Source organism: Formica exsecta, unplaced genomic scaffold (genome assembly GCF_003651465.1).
Source record: "Formica exsecta isolate Colony F162 unplaced genomic scaffold, ASM365146v1 scaffold253, whole genome shotgun sequence".
Classification (NCBI taxonomy): domain Eukaryota; kingdom Metazoa; phylum Arthropoda; class Insecta; order Hymenoptera; family Formicidae; genus Formica; species Formica exsecta.
Genome location: NW_021849803.1, coordinates 408,202 through 431,769, shown reverse-complemented (window position 1 = coordinate 431,769; position 23,568 = coordinate 408,202). Strand labels below are relative to the sequence as shown.

Genomic DNA, 23,568 nt, shown 5'->3' with positions numbered 1-23,568 from the left:
CAAAGCTTGACCTCAATAGAAATTAAACATATTTATCAGTTCTGATGGAAATGTGGTTGTATCCTGTTAACGTTATTACGTGCTAAAGTTCGAGATATAAACAGAAAGTGTAAATATGCGATCACTTCACAGGCATTAATTAATAGTGTGATAAAAAATCTTATAAGGCACGCAATCGGATATAAAAATATTTGAAAAGTCAAGATAGCTGTTGAGTATCTTTGCAAAACAAGATACATTGCGATACATATCTTTCGAACATCGAAAATACTGACTAGAAGAGATCTTATATTTAATTTTAACAAATTAAACGTTTGGCAAAAATTTTTTATATAACATAAAAAACGAAAACACTCCCATATATATATATTTATTTATTTATATATATTGATGTGTGTATGTTTATGTATTTATGTGTGTTATGTACGTATATATCGTAAAAATTATTTTATTATTCGATTTGTTCTACGTTCGATATTTATTAGACTGCACTAAAAAATTCTCGTTAGTTTTAATCGAAGCTAACTATAAACATAATGAAAAATATGTACTTAAATTTTTAATTTTACCTCTTTCTTTTATCTTTCTAAATATTTTATATCATATTTTCACATGCATTGAAGATTTAAATATAATCAAAGTATTCAAAATAATATATTTAAATTATATACAGTGAATATTAGAGAAAAACAAAAGAATCTTTTTTAAGTTTGGACAAGGGGGGATTTCTTTATACATAGTTTAAAATGTTTTAAATAACGGATGTACTGCGCGAGGATACTTAACCATAATTACGCTTCGTGTTATAGAATTAATATTACTGAAGGGGAACAAAAAAAGACTTCTCTCTTCTATTAATCCTCAATCTCCCTTATATGAGGATCCTGTTTATGATCTAACCTAAGCTGTACACGCATCTAATAAAATCCAAACAATCCTTTCTGGAGACATTATAAAATTATATATGCGTTATTTCCTTAGCAATGTGTAAAATTTTCAAATGTTTGGTAGAGGATAACTTTTATTTTTTATTTTAATTGTTATTTATATATTTTTTTGTTTATTTATTAAATTATTTATTAAATATTAGTTAATTTGATTTTTTTTCTAATAACAAATAAGAAAGACTTTCCACTATTTATAATAAAATAAAATTAATCATGACATGCGTAATCTATAATATTGTTCATAATATTGGGTCTGTTTTTTATAGTTGAACTGGCTGACAGTTCAGAGTTCATTTTTTTCCCTTCACATTGGCATTGAAAGGAGAAAGATAAGCTCTGAACTAATACAGCCAGTTCAGCTATAAAGACCAAACTCGTTATTTGTTTAAAAAGATCGATTTTCTATTTAGATAACAGGCAATTAATGTTATCACTGCAATTGAAAAATATATACAAGTTGTCATTAATTGCCTCGCGGTCATTAAAGATCTCGGTAGCTGCAATAAACTTAGGTTCAATATGTCAAAGTAAATTTTAAACAAACCGTGGGGGAATTGATATGATAGTTCAGATAGAAAATACTTTTTATCTATTTATATAATCAGTCTAAAGTCTAAATAATATAGGGGTTACTCAATGCACAGCATTGCGATGATCAAGTTAGTGTGTAAGTTATTTATTTATATCAAAAAAAAATTTTACAGAAAATGTTTACTTTGCGACTCAATTTTGAACTCTATTTTAAACTCTATTTTGAATATTTCAGTGAAAGCTATCCTGCATTAAAATTATCGGTGTTTACAAAAGCTTAGTTTGTGGAATTATTTATGTATTCTATGACATATGAGCTATCCGTAAACAAGTGATAATACTGGGAGATACGTGCATTACTCATAAGACAGTCTTTGTTTCCTGAGAATTACTCTGTTGATTTTTCTAAGCTCACATCATCAGATTTTCCCAGGTTGACATGAAATAATTTATTAAGAAAATAAAATTGTTCTATCATGTTTTCAATAAACGTCCAGAAATATTCATCACACATGGATATTACCAAATTCGAAATGCTTTAAATTATGGAAAGTACACACAATTAAAATCTTTTGAATGTGCAAGATTAATTAATCTAAAATTTGTTAAAATTTCTTGTGCACAGTAATTCAATGATACGTTAAAAATTTATTCGTCTGCGTCAATGACGTACAGAGAAAAACATTAGCGGTATAATTATGATCGATGATATTATTGATTTATTCGTTTCATTCTAATTAATCATAAAAGCGATCTATAATACAGATTAATCATGTCTATTAAAGGAGTAATATAGTTTATACACTCACATTCCCCAATATTATCAATATAGATTGTTCCAATATTTATAAATTAATATTTAATGGATAATGTGTTTGAGCGACACTCCTTTTCGCAATCCTAAATATTGGTAATTAGGCCTTAATTAAAATCCTATTAAAAATGAAATAAGATTATCATTAAATTGAAGAACATGATTTTGTTATTTATTATTAATCCTACAGCTTAAGTTGCTAAATATCTATTTTTGTGTTAATCATAATAATAAAATTAATATTATTGTAGTATTGAAACTATTTAAGTTCAATATTTTTATCAAGAGAAGGTCAATTTTAATTTGATGAAGAAACCTGATTAAATAGTATACATACTCAGGTATGTTGAGATGCTTTATATATTAAATGCATGATTCATTATTTTTTTAACTTTTCATATTGTGTTTGTGTTACAGCGTTTATCATTAATAATTCGAAGGAGAAGCTTTGAAAGGATATGCAAATTTCATATGTTTTTCTCTGGATATCGCATAACAATAACAAGTACTATTGAAGATAATACTTGATAGTGACAAATACTACGAAAATCTGATAATAACAACTTAATATCTTCTGCTAAAAATGTTGTAATTAATAATTACGGCAGTAATTTAACGATTACCGCGATAAGCGCGATGAATAACTGTTTTTCTGGTTACTTATTTATACGGGTATTTTAAAGCTTCTTCAGAATTGATCTCTGGCGACATCGTGCAAGCGTTACATTGTGTTTCTTCCTCGTCACCTTTGAAACTACCTCTATTAACGATGAGAACAGATAGATATAGCCTTCAGAAGCTCTTACATCACTTGACCTATTTTAATGAAAAAATATCAGTGATAAAGTAAACCCTTTGATAAAGAATTGACATACTTAAATAGTTGTGATAAACTTTATACTCCATATAAAAATTAACTAATTTATTTGTATGAATTGAAAACAGTGCAAAACAATATAATTAAAAAACTTAAGCGTTGCAACGAATACAGCCTGCGTTAAAAATTAAAAAAATGTTATGTATATTTGATTTAAAATTCAAAACAGATTTCCAAATAATAATAATGTAAAAAGATTTTAATATCACCCTGCACTTCATATTATTTTTGTCATGTATAGATTTCTTAAATACTTTTGCTTAAAGACTTTAATAAAATGATATATTTTCTTACCATTATTTAACATTAAATGAAAAGTTATATAAAAATTTTCCTATTTTTATTAATATCAATTTAATTGGTTCTTCGCATTTCATAAGAAAATATAAAAGAACTGACAATGCAATGGCAGGTGCAGCAAACAAAGAGATTCACGCAGTGCCTGCAGCGACGTTGAATACAAAGACTGTTTCCTATAAGGAGCACGCGACATGTGAAGCGTATATTCGATTCGTATTGGCGCTTTTCAAAAATAGAGATCGCTGTATTTCCTCGAGCAGACATGCAAAAATCAAGAATGTGTCTCAGGTTGTTGCGGGATGTTTATGCAAAAACATCTATTTTTGTGTTAATCATAATAATAAAATTAATATTATTGTAGTATTGAAACTATTTAAGTTCAATATTTTTATCAAGAGAAGGTCAATTTTAATTTGATGAAGAAACCTGATTAAATAGTATACATACTCAGGTATGTTGAGATGCTTTATATATTAAATGCATGATTCATTATTTTTTTAACTTTTCATATTGCGTTTGTGTTACAGCGTTTATCATTAATAATTCGAAGGAGAAGCTTTGAAAGGATATGCAAATTTCATATGTTTTTCTCTGGATATCGCATAACAATAACAAGTACTATTGAAGATAATACTTGATAGTGACAAATACTACGAAAATCTGATAATAACAACTTAATATCTTCTGCTAAAAATGTTGTAATTAATAATTACGGCAGTAATTTAACGATTACCGCGATAAGCGCGATGAATAACTGTTTTTCTGGTTACTTATTTATACGGGTATTTTAAAGCTTCTTCAGAATTGATCTCTGGCGACATCGTGCAAGCGTTACATTGTGTTTCTTCCTCGTCACCTTTGAAACTACCTCTATTAACGATGAGAACAGATAGATATAGCCTTCAGAAGCTCTTACATCACTTGACCTATTTTAATGAAAAAATATCAGTGATAAAGTAAACCCTTTGATAAAGAATTGACATACTTAAATAGTTGTGATAAACTTTATACTCCATATAAAAATTAACTAATTTATTTGTATGAATTGAAAACAGTGCAAAACAATATAATTAAAAAACTTAAGCGTTGCAACGAATACAGCCTGCGTTAAAAATTAAAAAAATGTTATGTATATTTGATTTAAAATTCAAAACAGATTTCCAAATAATAATAATGTAAAAAGATTTTAATATCACCCTGCACTTCATATTATTTTTGTCATGTATAGATTTCTTAAATACTTTTGCTTAAAGACTTTAATAAAATGATATATTTTCTTACCATTATTTAACATTAAATGAAAAGTTATATAAAAATTTTCCTATTTTTATTAATATCAATTTAATTGGTTCTTCGCATTTCATAAGAAAATATAAAAGAACTGACAATGCAATGGCAGGTGCAGCAAACAAAGAGATTCACGCAGTGCCTGCAGCGACGTTGAATACAAAGACTGTTTCCTATAAGGAGCACGCGACATGTGAAGCGTATATTCGATTCGTATTGGCGCTTTTCAAAAATAGATCGCTGTATTTCGTCGAGCAGACATGCAAAAATCAAGAATGTGTCTCAGGTTGTTGCGGGATGTTTATGCAAAAACTGAAAAATGTATTTAATTATGATAAATGAGAGCTTATAATAAAATATAATTGAAGTTTGTGCTTATGCTACGTAAATTCTGATTTATTATTATAAAAAAAAAATTTACCTGAATATTCTACGCTTTGTTACACACAATTATTGTAATGAATATATTTTCAAATGTGTGCGATGTACGTTATATAAATTTTTTTATTATGCTTTCCTTGTATATAAAAAATTTTCAAAAATAGTAATTTTAAAATTCCGATTTAAAAAAATTAAATTTTTGTAAAAACTCGGATTGTATACATTCTTGCTTTTTTCACATAATTTTATTGTGCAGAAGCAGGTCAAATCACCCACCGTAACGATGCCCAGCCTTTGTTCGCTCGTTCGTAGTGCACTGTATTAGAATCAGCTGATTGTGTAGCAGTGTAGCATAATGCCTTATGGTGAATGCTCGAGAAGAGAAAACGTTTGCTACGCGCGACTGACAAGATTTCTTTTTCTAAAAACTTTCGCGTTTAATATTGTATTTAAGAAGTTTATTATTTATTGTTTTTTGTTTGCATGTTATATGTAATCCTTCATTCTTCTCGGATGATTAATTTTAATTAAAATTATAAATAAATTTTAAATAAATTTTTCTTGCTGTACTTCTGTTAATCATATACTGCAATATTACACAATGTTGCAAGTTGAAGCATTGCAGAGCACAGTTTCATACGCTGACTTTGTAATCTTACACATGCACGAGTCCCCCCCCCCTTCCTCTTTCGAGGACACACCGACCCCTTTTTACACACGCTGCATATACGTCACAGATATTCCGAAGCGATCGCTATCCGCAGGGGGGGATCCGTTGCGGGGATCCAATTTTAGAATTGAGTTAATTCTTAAGGTTTCATGATAAATATGAAAAGTGAACGGAAGGAGAAACCGCTATATTGTTTAATTATTAATTTTAATTGTTTAATTTTCGTCTTTTGATAAAAAGAATAAAAGATGAAAATAAAATAATTATAAAATAATCCTATTCCGATTAATAGATAATGTGAGCAAAAATACAAGCTATATAATATTTGATTGAATCCTGTGTAAATATTTTGGCTAAGGCTAGAATAGTTCGAGAAGGAAATCCATCCTTATCGAAATCATCATAAAGCCTATTTTAGACAATCTATAATTCACGACAAAATATTTGGAACAGCATTCTATTTATAATTTTATGTACCGTTTAATACAAAGAGAACATTTAAATAAACACAAGATACAGATATACAAAATATAAATCATAGATCAGATTACACTATACATTAAGATAATAAGACATATTTAATTTATAAAAAGATTTCTGTTTTGAATTTTATCGCGAATATTACAGATCGTCAGAAGCAGATATTATTCTGTAATTATTTATTAGGTTAATATTTATACAATCTTTTTCTCAAAATGTTATAGATTCTTATCTCGAATAGCGTATCTCGAAAAGAAATCTGTAGACCATACGTTTTGTGCACTGTCGCAGGTGTTGGGCAAACCGGTGGATGTATACGTCAGTTGTGTAGGTGCACAAAGAGGGGGAAGTCGGTCGATGCCGCGGAACCGTGGCACGCTGGAATCACGTGCACATCAGCAGACATCCGCGTGTTCAGCCGTTCCGATCCATTCGGAGCATCAAGCTTTCAGCTTCTCAAGCATAATGCTCGCGATGTTTCAGGGTGTATACAACCCCCTCCTTCCCAATATCTTCAGTACGAGAAAATATGTTGCACGTTTAAGACTTGGATTAAATTTCTGACATTTTCAGAACATGCTTCTCCTTCTTCTTTTGAAATATGCAAGCATATGGTATGACTGGCTAGAGTCAGCATTATTGTCGTAGTAGTCATGCTTTGAGTCACACTTTGAATCATTCAACACTGTTTATGATTTTTAAACAATATATAATAAATAGAAAAGAGATAAGTCTTGCCAATAAAAGAGTTATTGCTAAGTCTTGTCACATTTCTTCAAAACTAATACTGATACTATAACATATTTTATATATAAAGACACATTAAATTTATATACACACACACATATATATATATATACATATTGAAAGAAAATAAATAATGTTTCGAAATTGGCACACAGTGAAACTTAGACGATTAAATATTCGCGTTTGACACAGCGAGATAATTAACAGATGTACAGCTCAAGTGTACGTGTTTCACTATTCGCATAAACAATATACCAATTGCGGTTGTATTGCAGGGACATTGACATTTGATAATGGAGCACAGGCATTACTGAAAGAAGCACTTGTTTCTCACGTTGTTGCTCCGTGCATCGTTTCGCGATTCTACGTATACGATGACTTTTGTCAAGGCTATGATCACGGCGTCAACACCTGACGACTCGCCTTTGACAAAGTCCAGAGATGATGCATGTTTTTCTTTTTTATGATAAAAGTATAGCTTCTTAAATAATACGCGATTGTATCACTGTTCGCGCCGATTATTTACCTCGTACCCACTATTCGTTTACACGATTCCCTGCATGACAGAATGTATTAATTGCTGACAACGAGTCTAAGAGTTTGACGATTTCGCTGAAATCAAAGCGTGAGGTCATGAGCCTCTTCATTTTACAAGATAAATAGGAACGGGCGATGATAAACGTATAGCTGCACACACGTTTCTGATAGGAATAGCGTTTGCATTAGTAAAGAGCTAAAATAATTTTAAAATAGAGTTCCAAATTAGTCATTAGAGAGATCGATATCATTTATTTGTCTTATTTTACGATTAAAACAATTGAATCTTTAATTAGACATTTTTTGTGCTTTTTTAGATGTTTAGACAAGAGTATTTTGGCGAAAGAATAAAAATCTTTTTTAACGTCGCATAAAAAGATGATCTCTTGAACTTGTGAACGAAAAAAACTTGATAATGAAACAATTCTAGTGTTAAATACGTTGACATAAAACTCTCGTAAACTTTCATCTAAACTTTTCTCTACGTTTTTTTTTATATTCAGCTTTTGCAAGTTTTGCAAACGTAAAAATAATATAGCAAAAATCATACTGAAGAGAGAAATTGCGAATATATATATAGTTATAATAAAATCTATTCACTTAATACATAAGTTCATAGATGATTTTATAAACACCGGTAATTTATTCTGAGACATCAAAACAAAGTGCGTCGCATTTATAACAGTTTGAACGCTGCTTATATCATTGATGTGTACTAGTCACTGGAATGAGACCATACGTTCATAGGTGCTTATAGCTGTTTGTAGCATTAAAAGACGTAGAATAATAAAATTATAACAACCGAGTGTGATTTCTTTCACATGTTACATTTGTTACAGATAAAAATGACATCGTTCCTCGTTACACAAATTGAATAATCCATTTCAGATATGATTAGATAGATAATCAATTATCAATTATTCAGAATCTATCAATGTCTCTTTCATCAATCTCTTCTATCAATCGTTTAAATTAATTTTTAATATTTTCGCGTAATATATTTATCTGTCAACAACAGATATTCCGTACTTGTCACTTATTATTTTTATTCACACCGCTGCACCATCTGAGATATTTATCACTTAAATCAATTAATCTTATCGTCCGTCCACTTACGGTTTATCACAATAATAATCTTATTGACAGTTCCACGAATAGTATTGTTTATATGTTTTTTGTTGTTACACCGTTTTTTAATGATGTCAACAAAGGACTTAAACTTCTCTTAATACGTAGCTCTGCACATAATTCTGTGCGTGACATTCTTGTGACTTTGCAGACAGTGATCACGGATTGTACAAATTCTTCATTATGTATTAAATAACTGATATCAAACCCTCTATATAGCGGTACGATAACAAAGTTTAATTCCAAAACATGAGAGAAACAGCTTCATTATAAGGATTGTTACGCTTCACCTTTGCTAACTCTGTATCTAGAGGTTGATGACCTATCGTAACGCGAGAAAGTCTTGTCCAAGCTTGCTCCAGAAAAATATATGTGGTTATTTTCCTATAATTATTTTTAATTTAATATTTTTTAATGTTTCTAATATCTTTTATTCTAATATTTTATAAATAATTTTATTTATACACACAATGCTTTTTACATCTTGAATAAAAAAATATCATATTTATATAGTTTCGTGTTTATAGCACATAGAGAGAAAGAGAAAGATAAAGCTATAATATTTATATATCCATTTACGAGATTTTTTTTATTCATATATTTTTATTATAATTGCTTTAATTACAAATGTATGACATTTAAAAAATTTCTTTTATTTTAAAAATACTTCATCACTTGATTAATTTTTAAACATATTTTTAGAATGTTTCAAAGATATTTTTTTTTTATATATGTGTATAATAAAAAATTGTTTTATGGTAATAACAAAAGTTTTTAATGAACAAATAAATTCCATTATTTTCTTTGTTTTCAATACGTTAAAAATTTTGAATACTGCTTTACTTGTCTGCTATATTTTGCGACTTTATTTGGTAAGATAATAAGCTGGCTAAAATAAGCCATCATCGCAACAATATCAGGCTATATTAATATTGTAATATCTCTGGAAAACATGTGACATACATGCGAAAATAATAACGTACAAAAGAATATTATGTAAGATACGTGATAATTACAAAACACTCATACCAAATTGTGTATCTATTTATTTCCACACGTGCTATCGAATTCAATTGAAACCAACTACAAAATATGCTCAAAGATGAGCTTAATGAATATTCACAATCTTCTTCAAATAATATAAGGTTCTTTTAACAAAGAGAGTATTAGTATTCATTATTTTTATATTAAATACATTCAACACGCATAATTTTAGCACCAAAAAAGATAATTTTTATGATAATTTGTATGATAATTTTAACTAATCAATTAACTAAAAAAGATTTATCAACTATCTGAAAATTATCGATTGAAGGATCAATCAGTTGATTGGTGACGCAATTACAAATGAATGTGTATTTCTTGCTCTGAAATAACAGTTCTGTTAGGAGACAGTAAGCAATTAGATGGCAATGACGTAATAAGCGAGTTTGACTATAATAAGCGATTTTAAGCTTGTTGAATGATTGCTTTTGAACCGTGTACCAGTTACATTCAATTGAAGCTTTTATGTTGGTCCCACGCATATGTACTTTGTCGGTATTATGCACGTTATTTTGTGCTATCTTATCTTAAATAAATGTCATATTTTTAATAATTTAATTCTTCTCTCTCTTATTACATGTTGATTATATTTAAAACAAAATAAAATATATTTTATATACGTTTTAACTTGATATAAAAATTAAATATATTATTTTAAACTGTATTAAGTTTAAAATTAATTAAAATATTTAATTTCGATAAATATATATGCTTTCGAATATATGTATAGATATGTGCATAAATGAATGCTTCGTGAATTATCTGAGAAAATCTCTTTCTCTCTCAAGAAAAAAATACTTATACATTCATATTATAAAGTTTAATTTAAAAAATAATAAGTAGTTTTATTTTTATAAAATGTAATTTATTTATTTAGACAGAGCAAAAATCACGAAAGATTTAAATATTATGTACAGATATTGAATAAAAATATGAGACTGATACTATTTATCCCGTCTTTTAAAATAAAAACATATCAGATTGTTTCCATTTGTTAAGAATACTAGTTTATTGTTTGATTTTTGTGTGTCATTGTTGTTCGTCCACAGTAATTATTATGTATTAGATACAAGATTTGCATTGTATTGTGTAACCGTTAATATCCGTAGTAAGAACCGTTGGATAATATCAGGTCAGTGTAGAATGCCAAAAACCCCATACCCTCTTATTTCCAAAAAAGTAAGGAAATATATATAAATATATCAATCATTACGTCAATCAAATTATTTCCTTGAAAAGTGAATCGAATGCGCATGTCATGGACCTGGCCCCATTGTTTACACACATACCTAGACAATCGCTCAAAATAATAAAACTGTTGCATTAGAGATAAAAATTATCTGGGATCATAGAGTAGCTCTATTTTCCTTGTTTACTGTATTTCCGTTCTGTGTCAGTAGACAGGTAATACACGTATCGATCGTTAACTGATGCATGACGCATCACCGCGCACATATGTACGAGTCTGACAATCAGCTGTTCGCAAAGTGACAGGCAAGTGTTCCAAGTCGCAATATCGCTGGCGTTATGCGCAAAATGCAAACAATATTTTCTCATGTATTAGCGATTCATTATTACGTTCTAAGTAACGTAACGGAATAACATAATTAAATGTAGCGACAATTAAAATGTTTGTCCACTTTCGTCAATACTTATTCCCTCAATATATTGCGTCGGTTCATCGATGACAAAAGAAATCCTTTCAATTAGCGTTAATTAGTTAAGATCTTATATGGTAGCTATTGAGCAATAAGATGATAAAACGTAACAATTACGCTTTTAAGAAATGTCGGCTGATAATAATGTCCGGAATAATCAGATAAAAATAGAATGATTGTTCTTGATCTTCCACAATCGTGGAGATTTTGTATATGTTTGCGATAAGTCTTATCGAGTTATTAATATAACTGGAAAGACTTAAAAAATACTAATGATACATTAACATATTAGTATTTTGTATGATAATGAAAAATTTGTTAGTGCTTAATAAGTTTTTTGGTACTTAAATTTAAATCAGTTTTCTAATCCGAGATAAGTCATTAAAAATTACTATAAACATGTAAAGCAACCATTTTCATCGTAATATAATAATGTCATTAGAGTTGTTATTTTTAGTATATAATTATTAATTATAATGATTAGTTGCTATTTTTAACAAATAAACAGTAATTATATTGATTATCATTATTTTTGTTGTTTTTAATTGGTAATCTAAATAATATACTTTGGATTGTAAAAAAACTTTAAAAATTTTTCTACCTCTTTTAAAAAATATTTCTCTTTTAAAAAATACATATGTATGTTTTTTCCATCATACATAAAATTATACTACAAATCTTCCGGTAACGTATAAATTTCTCAATTTCGATTAATTTGTATATATAATCGGACAATTTGTATATATAAATAAACTCGTTTTAATATAAAATATTTATACGCAAAAATATTGCAAAGATTCAAAGGAATTCTATTAGTATAAACATGCGTCATACCATGTCGAGTATTTATTGAGTTGATTTTTCACAAAATGTCAAGGGTCTTTTGAGGGTCGAGCGTTTTCGGACAGCGAGGGAAAGAAGAAAAGAATCAAGGTCGAGCTCTCACCTTGAATATCGATTACGTTAAAGATGCCGGTGGTAAGTGATGAGCACAAGGAATAAAACGGTCGGCGAAAAACGATAAACGTCACACTCGACGAAGCGAGCTCGCGCGTCTTCGCGAAAATTGTTAACTGCGTGCCGACTTGCTGCTGAATGCGAACAGGCTTTGTGGGGTTCTGATGAGTTTGATGAAGGACGGTTCATCCGACGAGGGCGCCTCAAGGGGATCGCACCATCGCGCCGACTCCGAAAAGTCTGCAAAGCTGATGTTGGTTCGCGGATGTCCCATGGAAGGGATGTACCATCGATCGTTCGTGTAAGGTGAGGTCTACGGCCTTTAACTACTAGATCCTTTTTCCTCATAATATGTATACGAGAACTTATACTTTTAGCGGAAAATATAACATAAACATCGTTTCCTTGTTATTTTCATCAATCAAATTTTCTGTTCTATCCAATTCTTTAACCAATTTAAAGCTAATTTTTTCTTAATAAAAATATTAGAGCGTAAATAGCTTCTAGATTACAGGTTGTGAAAAGTCTAGGGATTTTCCACAGTAAATTAAATTCCCGAAATATAAACAAGCCACGAAATTATATTTTTTATTTCATTATAGATAAATGTTATACTCATTTTAGAGAATTTAATTTGTTAATTAATGAAATAAAAATATCTAAAGTTAAATGTTACAAAAATTTAAGAAAGATATTGTATCTTAATTGTTGCTAAGAAATATTAGTTTTAATTTGGTGACAGAAAGATAAAATGTCATTAATGATGAGGAGCAATTTAGAAATATTGAAAAAATATAAATAAATAAGATAGCAATGCATCGAATGGAGAAATCGCGGATATAATGTATATAATTAGAGATACAATAATGAAATGAAAAATTTAAAGTAACAGGTTATAAAAAAATTAAATTTTTCATTTTGACAGTTTCAGGAATGTGCGTTGTTTTAATAACCACTCCTCACCAATATATAAATGTAAAATCACAATTATTTGCTGAATGTTCATTAAACTTATTTAATTCATCTTTCAAAAATTCTAATAGATTTGACAGAATATTTTTTTGACGTACGTCACTTTTCATTTACCAAATTAAATTTTAAACATTTATAGAATTTATTAAGAAGTATAAAACCTACTTGCTAGGCACCTAAATTTTTTATACTGTTTAAATCTTTGCAGATTTTTTACAGAATACCACACATATCATTGATATAATATCTTATTGATGTTTATATAGAAATATATTTTTTGTTTTTATAACAGCAGTAGATTATAACTTGACTTCTGGTAAAATACAGTAAATTTTGGGAATGATAAATCGTTATAATGGTAAGTTATCGAAGATTGATTTTATACAAACTATGTAGCGACAGTAGAGAAAAGAGGAAACTTACTTCCGACCGAGTTCTCGTTTGGTATGCTAGAGATATGATGTATGTCTAAACATACCAAACGAGAACTAGCTTACGATAAAAATTTACTCATCTAGTTATTTTTCATATAATAAAAATATATATTAAAAAATTATACATTTCAACTTTTGTATGCGTGTGTGTACATATTTTAAAACTAAAAAAAGTATGTTTTAATAATGAGTTACCTGCATGTAATAACAGGTAACGAATGAAATATTAATAGCCAGAAATTTGATAGTTGATTTGATCAGTATATTGCAATGAATTGTCAATCAACTGTGTTCATAGCTTTTATTTCTGCCGGTAGAATTTGCAGATGCAATATTATAAAGAGTAGAACATGCAAGACATAATATAATTATGTTTTCATTATGACAGAATTATCACGTTATAATATTTTATTGAAAGAAATAGGGCACTATGTATATAGAAAGCAAACAAGAAGAGAAAATTCAAAGGAGCCTTTCAGTATAGTTTAAAGATATTATTCTCCATTATATGCCATCTAATTCATACAATCTATAGTGACAGCATCTCTTAGAAATTCGCAATTTTCCTTGCGATAAAACGGCAAGAAAAACTTTACAATCGACAAGCTTAACGAGAAGTTAACTTCAATAAGAATGTTTGGTTCAATATTAAGACTTGTTTGCAGTCTTTTGCATATTTGCAACATTATGCAACACAATACTGCAAACTTCTGTGTCAACGGAATAAAGATCTTTATTGTTCACAAGTCGAACCTTATTTTCTGCGCTATTACAGTCAGTCAGCATAAAAATATTCTACTCTGTAAAAACACATCAACAAATATAATAAAATACTTCTATTATTCGTGACATCTTTTTGATAAGACTATTTATGAAATAAATATGTCAAGTTTATCATCAATATTTTCTTGAATATATCATGTTTATACATATGTAATGCCGGTTTCTGTGTAACGGTTTAAACAGTTTTTAAAATCAATTAATTTTTTAAACAAATAATTAAAAAATTAATAGCTAGATTGTGTATATATGGTTATAGATAATAATAAAAAATAATTGATATATAAAAATATTTGTTTTTTTATTATTCAAAAATGACATTATAAAATTGATATTAAAAAATAACATTATTTATGAACCACTTGATATTATCGATTTGAATATGTGTAATAAAATAAATATTTAATATAAATATGCGCGTGTATATATACTTTCTTTATATATATATTTTTAAGAAACTGACGATTTATATACAAGAGATGAATCACAGGAGAAACGACTTATTTTTGCATGAGAAATTATCTCCTCTTCGATTGTATTATGTTTCCCGATCTACCCGATATTTTTATCGACGAAGAATTTATTGACGAGAAGAATACTGACCCAATAGATACAAAATTCCGACTCTCGCCGATCCGTTCGCAAATATGCTTTACTACCAACCATTCCCATTTTTATCGCAGCACACAGTCTAATGCAACCTCGGGAGAATAAGATACACATGATGCATCATGCAATCGAAAGAATGCATCAAGCAACGAGCGATACGCTCACGTACTTCGTTCTGCACGTAAATGGCATAGATCTGATATTCCGCGGGCTTTACGGCAGAAATATAGAATGCATAAAAAAGATTAGACTACATAATTTTTCTCGGCGATTCTCGGCGGGAATATGCGTAACCAATAAGCCACGCCCGTAAAGTCGGGTCGTCGTAAAATTCAAGCGTTTCTCGTTTACAGAGAGAAATGTGTGACGAGTCACCATAAATTTTCAGAATTTGATTACCAAATCATTATCGAATTTTATGATACTGATTACTCGGTAAAATCACCCAATTTTTCCTTCGTTTCAAGCCCATCCGTTTTGCGATCTTTCCGCAGCATTGTAGAATTTCTAGACGCTTGAGTTGATTTCTAAGTCACCTCTAAAAAAAAGCTGAATACATTTGAAAGGCAATATATTATTAAAAATATATTTTGAGATTGTTGAGAATATTGATTTCAAGTTAGACAATAAAAAAAATTATTACGTAATTTATCTATTTTTTATTTTTTTGCGTGTTTGGAAAGATGATTCAATTTCTTTGCCCTTGATTTTTGATGTTGCAATATTTATGCACATTATTTATGCTAAAGCAAAATTAATAAATGCTACATATTAATGTGTGCTATGCTATTATTATTAAAAATAATTATAGCGTACGTATATTAATGTAATTAATAAAAATGTAATTATCGCGCTGGAATAATATTAATTGAGATATATATATATTTTACATATTCATTTTTTTATTTTTATGAAAATATATGTATAATTTAGAATTAACATGTGTTTCCTTTCTCTTCTACCAGAAAATATCTCTTTCTCTCTATGAAGATGAAATTTCTTTAATCAAACACGCAATGCTCCATTGACACAGCTACAAATTTTATGATAATTTGCCCCTTCGGAAAAAGTTTCTCGAGAAGAATCGATAACATCATTATCTTCCGACACAATAAAATGCATTGCGAGATGAAGGCGCAGCTTGAGAAATAGTAAATATATTGAAATATATTTTCCAACGAGATATATAGAAAATAATGGTACCTCTATCACATTATCATATCGAATATAATTTCGCAAAATAAGTTAGCTGTCTATCTGAAAATATGTGTGTGACATAGAGATAAAAATTTTCGATATACAAATCACTCCTTTTATATTTTAATAAAAATGTCATTACTTTCCACAAATTCTAATTAATAGGGTGATATTCACCGTAAAAGAACTTTATCCGACAATCTTCAACAATTTTTAAGCAACTATCGATGATTCTCTTATATATAGCTTAAGTAACGATTCATTTAATAATATAAAAAATCAATCAAGTTAATTTTATCACATATATTATTCTCAGGATTTTATTTATACCATATATAGCAGCATATCAATTATCATGGTCGCAGCCGGTGACAGAATTACATTATTAATTGGGCGAGTATAATGTATCCATTATTGACACAATTGTTGATAATTATGTCAACGTTTCCAGCACACTGCGTCCCTTTAGAGATAACGTATCGATTCTCCCTCGAGAGGACCAATCGCCGTAATTCTGTCAGGATGTGACAGAATGCATCGTTGCTGGTAACAGAAGAAGGTTTGAAAGCGCATTGAATTCTGGAAAGGGAGAAGACACTCGAGGATACTTTCGAGGATAGCGAGGTAAGATAAGAAATAGACAGGACGCCGCCACGGTAATCGGCAATCGTTCTTCGTTTCACAGCAATGGACGTGAATTTCTCTCGCCTAGATCTTTTCTATTTCCAAAGTACTACTCTGTAGGGTGACTATTTTTTATGCGACTAGAACAATAATAAAAAAATTAGAAAATTAGAAATAAAATAGAAAGTTCTCTTTCGCGATGTTTATTATGTTTATATTATAAGATTCTACTAATATATAATCAGCAATAGTTATGAAGCTTTCAAAAACAAGAGTTCCTAGGATTTACGAAGATTTTAAACTGATCTTGTGTTCTCGTCCGTTTGTTTCTCCTCTTCCAAAATTTTACTTCTATAGTTACTTCCCTATGAAATAGAAGAAATACGGAATAGCGAGTTTGCCATCGTTGAAAACGCGAGCGAACGGGGATGAGTGTGATTTGTGAGACATTTATTCCGCGCGATCGCCGCATTTATTTCTACGTGCCTGGTTCGCACTCTATCCAATGACGCGGAGAAAGAACAGCAAAAAAAAAAAAAAGGGAACAGAAACGAAGAAACGCGGTACGAATGAACGAGCTATACCGGAGCGCCGATTATTCGACGTATTCTGAATCATCTCTTCATTTCGCCGCGTTTCACTCGTACACGACGGAATTTTGTGCAATTTTTCGCAAAATGTCGTCTCACTTGCAAAAGGGAAAAGTAAAAAATATTTCTACAAAAATAGAAGAATATAACACACAATCTATTCTTTTAGTAAAAACTTGTAAAAATATCTATATACAAAGAAGCTTTTAAAATAAACACAGCTATAAATATATAAAAAAATTTACACAAATAGAAGTTTGTATGTAAAATAATGAAAATAATTTATACAAAATATGAAAGAGACTATTTAAGCATTTTTTTATTAAAAAGGAAGATGTGAATGACTATATCTCTTGGATATATATATTTGCATTTATCTTTTTTGTTTTATAAAAAGTACAGATCTACGGAATAAAAAAAATCAATATCCACAGAAATATAAACTTTTCAAGCGGTAAGCAAAAAAAATTCTTTCTATCATTTCCAATTAAAAGTATATATAATCAATTTAAAATTTCACGTAATGTGAAAGTTATTTTCTTCTCTTTATGCATAATTCAGGTTCTATATGTTTCTTTCATATGCAAGCTCGCTGTTTCTCGGTGCTTTATAGAGAGAAAAAAAAAATTCACGATATGTCTCGATAAACTTGAACAATGTGTTTTAAAAGCGCGGGATCGTCAACGGCCGGTTATTCCGCGCGTGAGGACTGGCAGATGAACGGATTAACGAAATACGCTTAAAGGTCCGCGCGTACGAGTAAAGTGTTCTCTATTTTTTGCCAATTTTAAGCAATACTGAATTCGCACGGATGCTATGAAAATCGGCTTGGTCGTCGATCGGAACGATGTGCTCAGGCAATAGTGTTCGCGGATCAACGCCGCAATCAACGGTTGCTATTGTTTATCAATAAATTTTCCCGAGAGGATAACCGACAAGAATAATGGTATATTGATTGCAACAAATGCATGGCATTTCTTCCTGCATTGTGCAAAGTGCATATATTTTTTAGCGAATTGTGTACACATATGTGTTTTGAATAGAATTTAATTTGTGTAAGAACATATGATATATACAAGTATATCTCAATATAAAATCTCTCAACTCTTTGTTCAATAAATGCTGTTAAAAGTAACATTATTATCCAATGCATCATTAATAATAAGTAAACAATAGTATGTCAAAAATAAAAATAGATTTTTTTATAAATTGTTTTATTATATAATCGTTCTCTAAAATATTATACTTCTTTAGTTTCTAATGTATATGGCTTAATAATAAAAATTTCCAAATAATGATAGCTAAATAAAATTTCTGCTGAAAAATACATTATCTTAATTTGATAGAGAATATAGTTTTGTTGTATTATTATTTTTTTTCTTTATCCTGTTTTTTGGAATGTTCTATATAATTAGATACAAAATATACGCAGATAGTCCGTTTGATTAGATAAAATAAAAAAATGCGAACAAATGTGCGATCGTGATTATTCGGTATATCTGGGATTCTTTGTCTTCGACAAGATACAATCCACATGGTTCTTCGCTTTCCAATTTTAATATTTTACAGTTAAAGCAAAATAATTGAGAAAACGCAGATAGACAAGATGTGACAAAGTACGGTCACTGTTATTTCGTGTCGAATCGACTCTCTTTCGATTTCAACGCACGCACGACGCGGCTACTTACATTTACATTTCACGGATCGAATAAGATTGATAATACCGCCGAAGACGAATTATGGCACGACGTTCTTTCCTTTCCATTTAATTCGTCGGGTACTTAATAATTCAATGCTCACGGAGAATTTCAAATCAACTATTTAATTTTTCAACTCCTGTGCGTATACAAGGCGTTCAAAAAAGGTGGAACCAAATTTTAATAGTATGTAGTACTCGTGAAAACAAATCGAAAAGTCTTAATAAACAATATTCCAAAAACCATTTATTTCCGAGTTATAAAGCATTCAATGTATTTTCCGTTCGTTTCACGAGAATGCATTGTAAACGTATTTACATGCAACCGCTCGTACATTCGTTTTTCGTGACCTTCTAAGGTTGACAAATAATAAATATCGTCGACAGTTGTTGACAGTTTTCAATTATGTATCAGTTTATCCATGAACGCCGGTGAATGATCAGCTATTATCATTGCATTGATTATCATCAAATAGCATTAAATACGAAATAAATCTGAAATTTTTGCACGTGTTCGATCTTGAATGAGAAAACGTGCCGAATTGTGTGTTGAAATGAACGGAGGGTACATCGAACATCTGCTGTAGATTAAATTTATTTAATAACAGAAAATGCTTTATAACTCAAAAATAAATGATTTTTGGAGTATTGTTGATTAAGACTTCTCGATTTGTTTTCACGAGTAATACATACTGTTAAAATTTGGTACCACCTTTTTCGAACACCCTGTATATATGTATGTATACATATATGTATATATGTTCTTTGTCCGTGTTGCATCTATATTCATATAAACATATTTTTATATATTATATATATTTATATATATATTTCTTCTGAAATTTATCTTTATTACTCTTTTTTTGTCTTACCGCAATATATTACTCCAATTTTTGATTAAAGTTATATGTTTTCATTTTTCTTTACTATACTCGACTATATTTATATATAATCGCGAAAATTCTGATAAAAATGTCGATTTATGAAAATATTGGGAGCCATAATGTCGAATCAATACTTAAAAAATTAACAAACTACTAACAATTTCAAGGTAGAGAAGAATTTTCAAAGCAAAAAAGACAGAAGGGGAATACATTTTCGCTATCTTGGCCGAATTCTGACGGTATTAAATTCATATTTACGCTAACGTTCAATGTACACAAGTATACCAAAATGCATACATTTCCCAGTTTCCATCGTATGAAAGATCCTTACAAAGGAGTTCGTATACTCCAGGCGCATCTTTGAAAGCTCGCACAGCTCTCGTTAAACGAGAGGAACGAGACGACTGGCGGAGAAACGTAGTCAATAATGCCGAAGCAAAAACCGCCAGATCTCGATATTACTCCAGGCAAGAGGTTATAATGTTTACGCGTGTACGTGATGTGCATGCGTGAGCGCATCCTTTGATCATACGTTATACTCGTATCGTAGTTATTTACTCAATGAATAAAAGGTAAACTGAAAGCGTCGACACAGCGAAGCGGGTGAAATTAAAAGCAGTGCATGTGAGTTGCCGCTTTTCCACGACGGGAGACAACAAATGTAACAATATTACGGATGTTTTCCGTTATGTTCCGAGCGAAGAGAATAACGTGCGCGATGTAATACAATTTATTTGTTATCGTAACGATATTATAAAACAAACATTCGCAGATATAAAAAAAGAATAGAATGCGCATCACTGGAAAAACGAGTTATCGAAATCTTACATTGCAAATGTCATCGAGAGAGAGAGAGAGAGAGAGAGAGAGAGAGAGAGAGAGAGAGAGAGAGAAAGTTAGACTAATCATATATTATACTAGCAAATTATATTATTTAATCGAATCTGTTAAATTAATTTTGGTTTATTCGTGTAATTTATCTGTCACTATTGACATGAACAAATTGACAAAAGCCACGATCGGCTTTGCGGTGAATCTGAGTTACACTGTAAAGTTCGGCGAACGATTATTATATTATGTTATGTAGTAATTTATAATTTTCAATGATTCATTTAATCAATTATATATTACTCGATTATCAGCCGATAAATATAGCCATATAATATTTTAATATTCTAATTTTGATAATATGATTTTAATAAGATGTTGCAATTGATTCAAATCAGCACATTTGTTAACGTCTGTAAAAATAATCTATAAATAGCATTTTCAATTTTGACGAATAATAAAACTCCAATGACGCTGATAAAGTAAAAATAATTCGATAATGCGAAAAAATTCTACCAAACCTTAACAATTATATACAGCAAAAAACAAATTAAAGAATTACAGAGATGTACTTCTAGATGTACACATATATGTATAAAGTAATGTATAAGTAATCGCTTTGCTGTACATTTTTGGGGATTAATCAGAGCTAAAAAAAAATTGACAATATAAAAAAGACTTCATATTAATTTATAATATTTATACATATATATAAAAACAAATTTTTTTCTAAAAAATATTTTGCGTAGTAAACTATTAAAATGTAATACGCGCGAATATATGCAATCCGCACTTAATATCATTTCTAAAACGTACATAATCATCTACCGATTCCTGTTGTATATGATCGATATCAGAGGATGCAAATACGGCTGCCTAAAGTGCGCTTTCATTCGTCCTCATTGGCTATATACTAAAATGTGCATTCAAGCGAGAATTCTTGCATCCAAAAGCAGCGTATATCGACATTGTGGATGCACTCTTTGAAAGCACCGCGGCAGTCGGTTTCCTAAAATTTCCGAAGGTAATCTTGCGGAAAATACTTCCGTCGCAATGCGATAACGTGCGATTATCCTGAAGTTATTTTATTTGCTGGTATTGACGCTTGGCTCAATTGGCGAATTATCGAATTTTCTCGCACGTTCTTTAATAATCTTTGAAGAGTATAAGAATTCGTGGAGGATAAATATATACAAAGCAGATATATGTATATAATAATGTATATATTTTTAAAGATCCTATTATTTTGCAATATTTCTATATTTACGAATATATGTGTATTAATATAGTCTTATTTGTTTTTTACTTGAGATATTCTTCTTTGGATATAAAATAAATTTTTTTTACATAACTTTGTACTGATATATTTCCACATAAAAATCTCTAGAAAGTTTTCATGTATTACAATGAATATAATAATAATAATAAATACTTTTTCCAAAATTTGTTTATTCTTTCGTCTTTGTACACTCTAATATATATAGAGAGAAAGAGAGAGAGACATTATGATAAAATTTCATAATGGATTCTATATTCAACTTGTTTAAATTGAAAAATACAAGTTTTGTTTCCGAGAATTCGGAATAATTTTACAAAAGGGATTTACATTTTCGGCTTTACAAGAGATAAATTTCTGCTTTGACTGATGTTAGTTCAAGAAGCATACAACTCGCAGAGCTCCGCTATGGATTATCAGAACTAAAGTCGATGCGTTAACAAAATTTAATCTGCACGTAATACTTGATTTCCGCGTTTTCCAGATGGCATAGAGAAGTTAAAGCGGGACTTACGGTCGTAAGCGAGGATTAAGGCGGTAAGCTTATAACTGAAAGAGGTGGGGCATTATAATTATCTAAAATTTGCTTGCGCTCTTGTGGCCAAGTGATTACAAAGACTGCCATAAGAGAGTCTAAGAGTTTCTTAGTTAATTTTCAGAAGCCGAACAAATTGTGTAGCCTATAGAATCTGCGAGTTTCGCGGAAAGAGACATATACACGAGTAGACTCTCATCTTAAAATTATATTCATAAGCGGATCTGTCCGCTTTCTAATTTTGAGATTTTATAAATAAATAGCTGGCGTTTTTTCCTCGCGCACTCGGTATGTGGTTGCGGATTTGTGGATGAGCAAATATGGGTCAATTATGATTCATATCCTTAAAAACTCCCATGTTTAGAAACATACTGATGAAGGTTTCATCAAAATCGGTTGTATAATTTTTACGTTAAATTAGAATATAGAACGTGAACGTATTTTTTTTCGACTTCACGTATGTTCTTCTTTATTGCTTGGCTCCTAGAGTTACAGCGCGATGATATATAGCCTATGTTACTCACGAAGATCTAAAATCTAAACTATCCGAAAGATTTTTTTAAATCGGTTCAGTAGTTTCTGAAATTACCCCGAACAGTAGAACAAACAAACAAACTTTACCTCTTTATAATATAGTGTAGATTACAATTTTCCACGCCGCAAAAACACACGCACGCGCACGCACTAAATGGTTATATACATATTTGTGAGACATATATATATATATATATATATATATGTCTCACAAATATGTATATAACCATTTAGTGCGTGCGCGTGCGTGT

The 23,568-nt window shown here is 29.8% G+C and overlaps 1 protein-coding gene across 5 annotated transcripts in view; it reads right to left on the bottom strand.

Annotated features, from left to right (window-relative positions):
• The window catches only part of LOC115236505, a 134,810-nt gene that overhangs the window by 10,008 nt on the left and 101,234 nt on the right, over positions 1 to 23,568 (bottom strand). The window contains exon 1 of one of the 5 annotated variants that reach the window (XM_029809015.1): positions 12,348 to 12,565. The exons of the other annotated variants lie outside the window; for them this stretch is intronic. The gene's annotated coding sequence lies outside the window, so the exon portion shown is untranslated. Of the gene's footprint in view, positions 1 to 12,347; positions 12,566 to 23,568 lie in introns of those variants that run through there. 5 annotated transcript variants of the gene reach the window in all.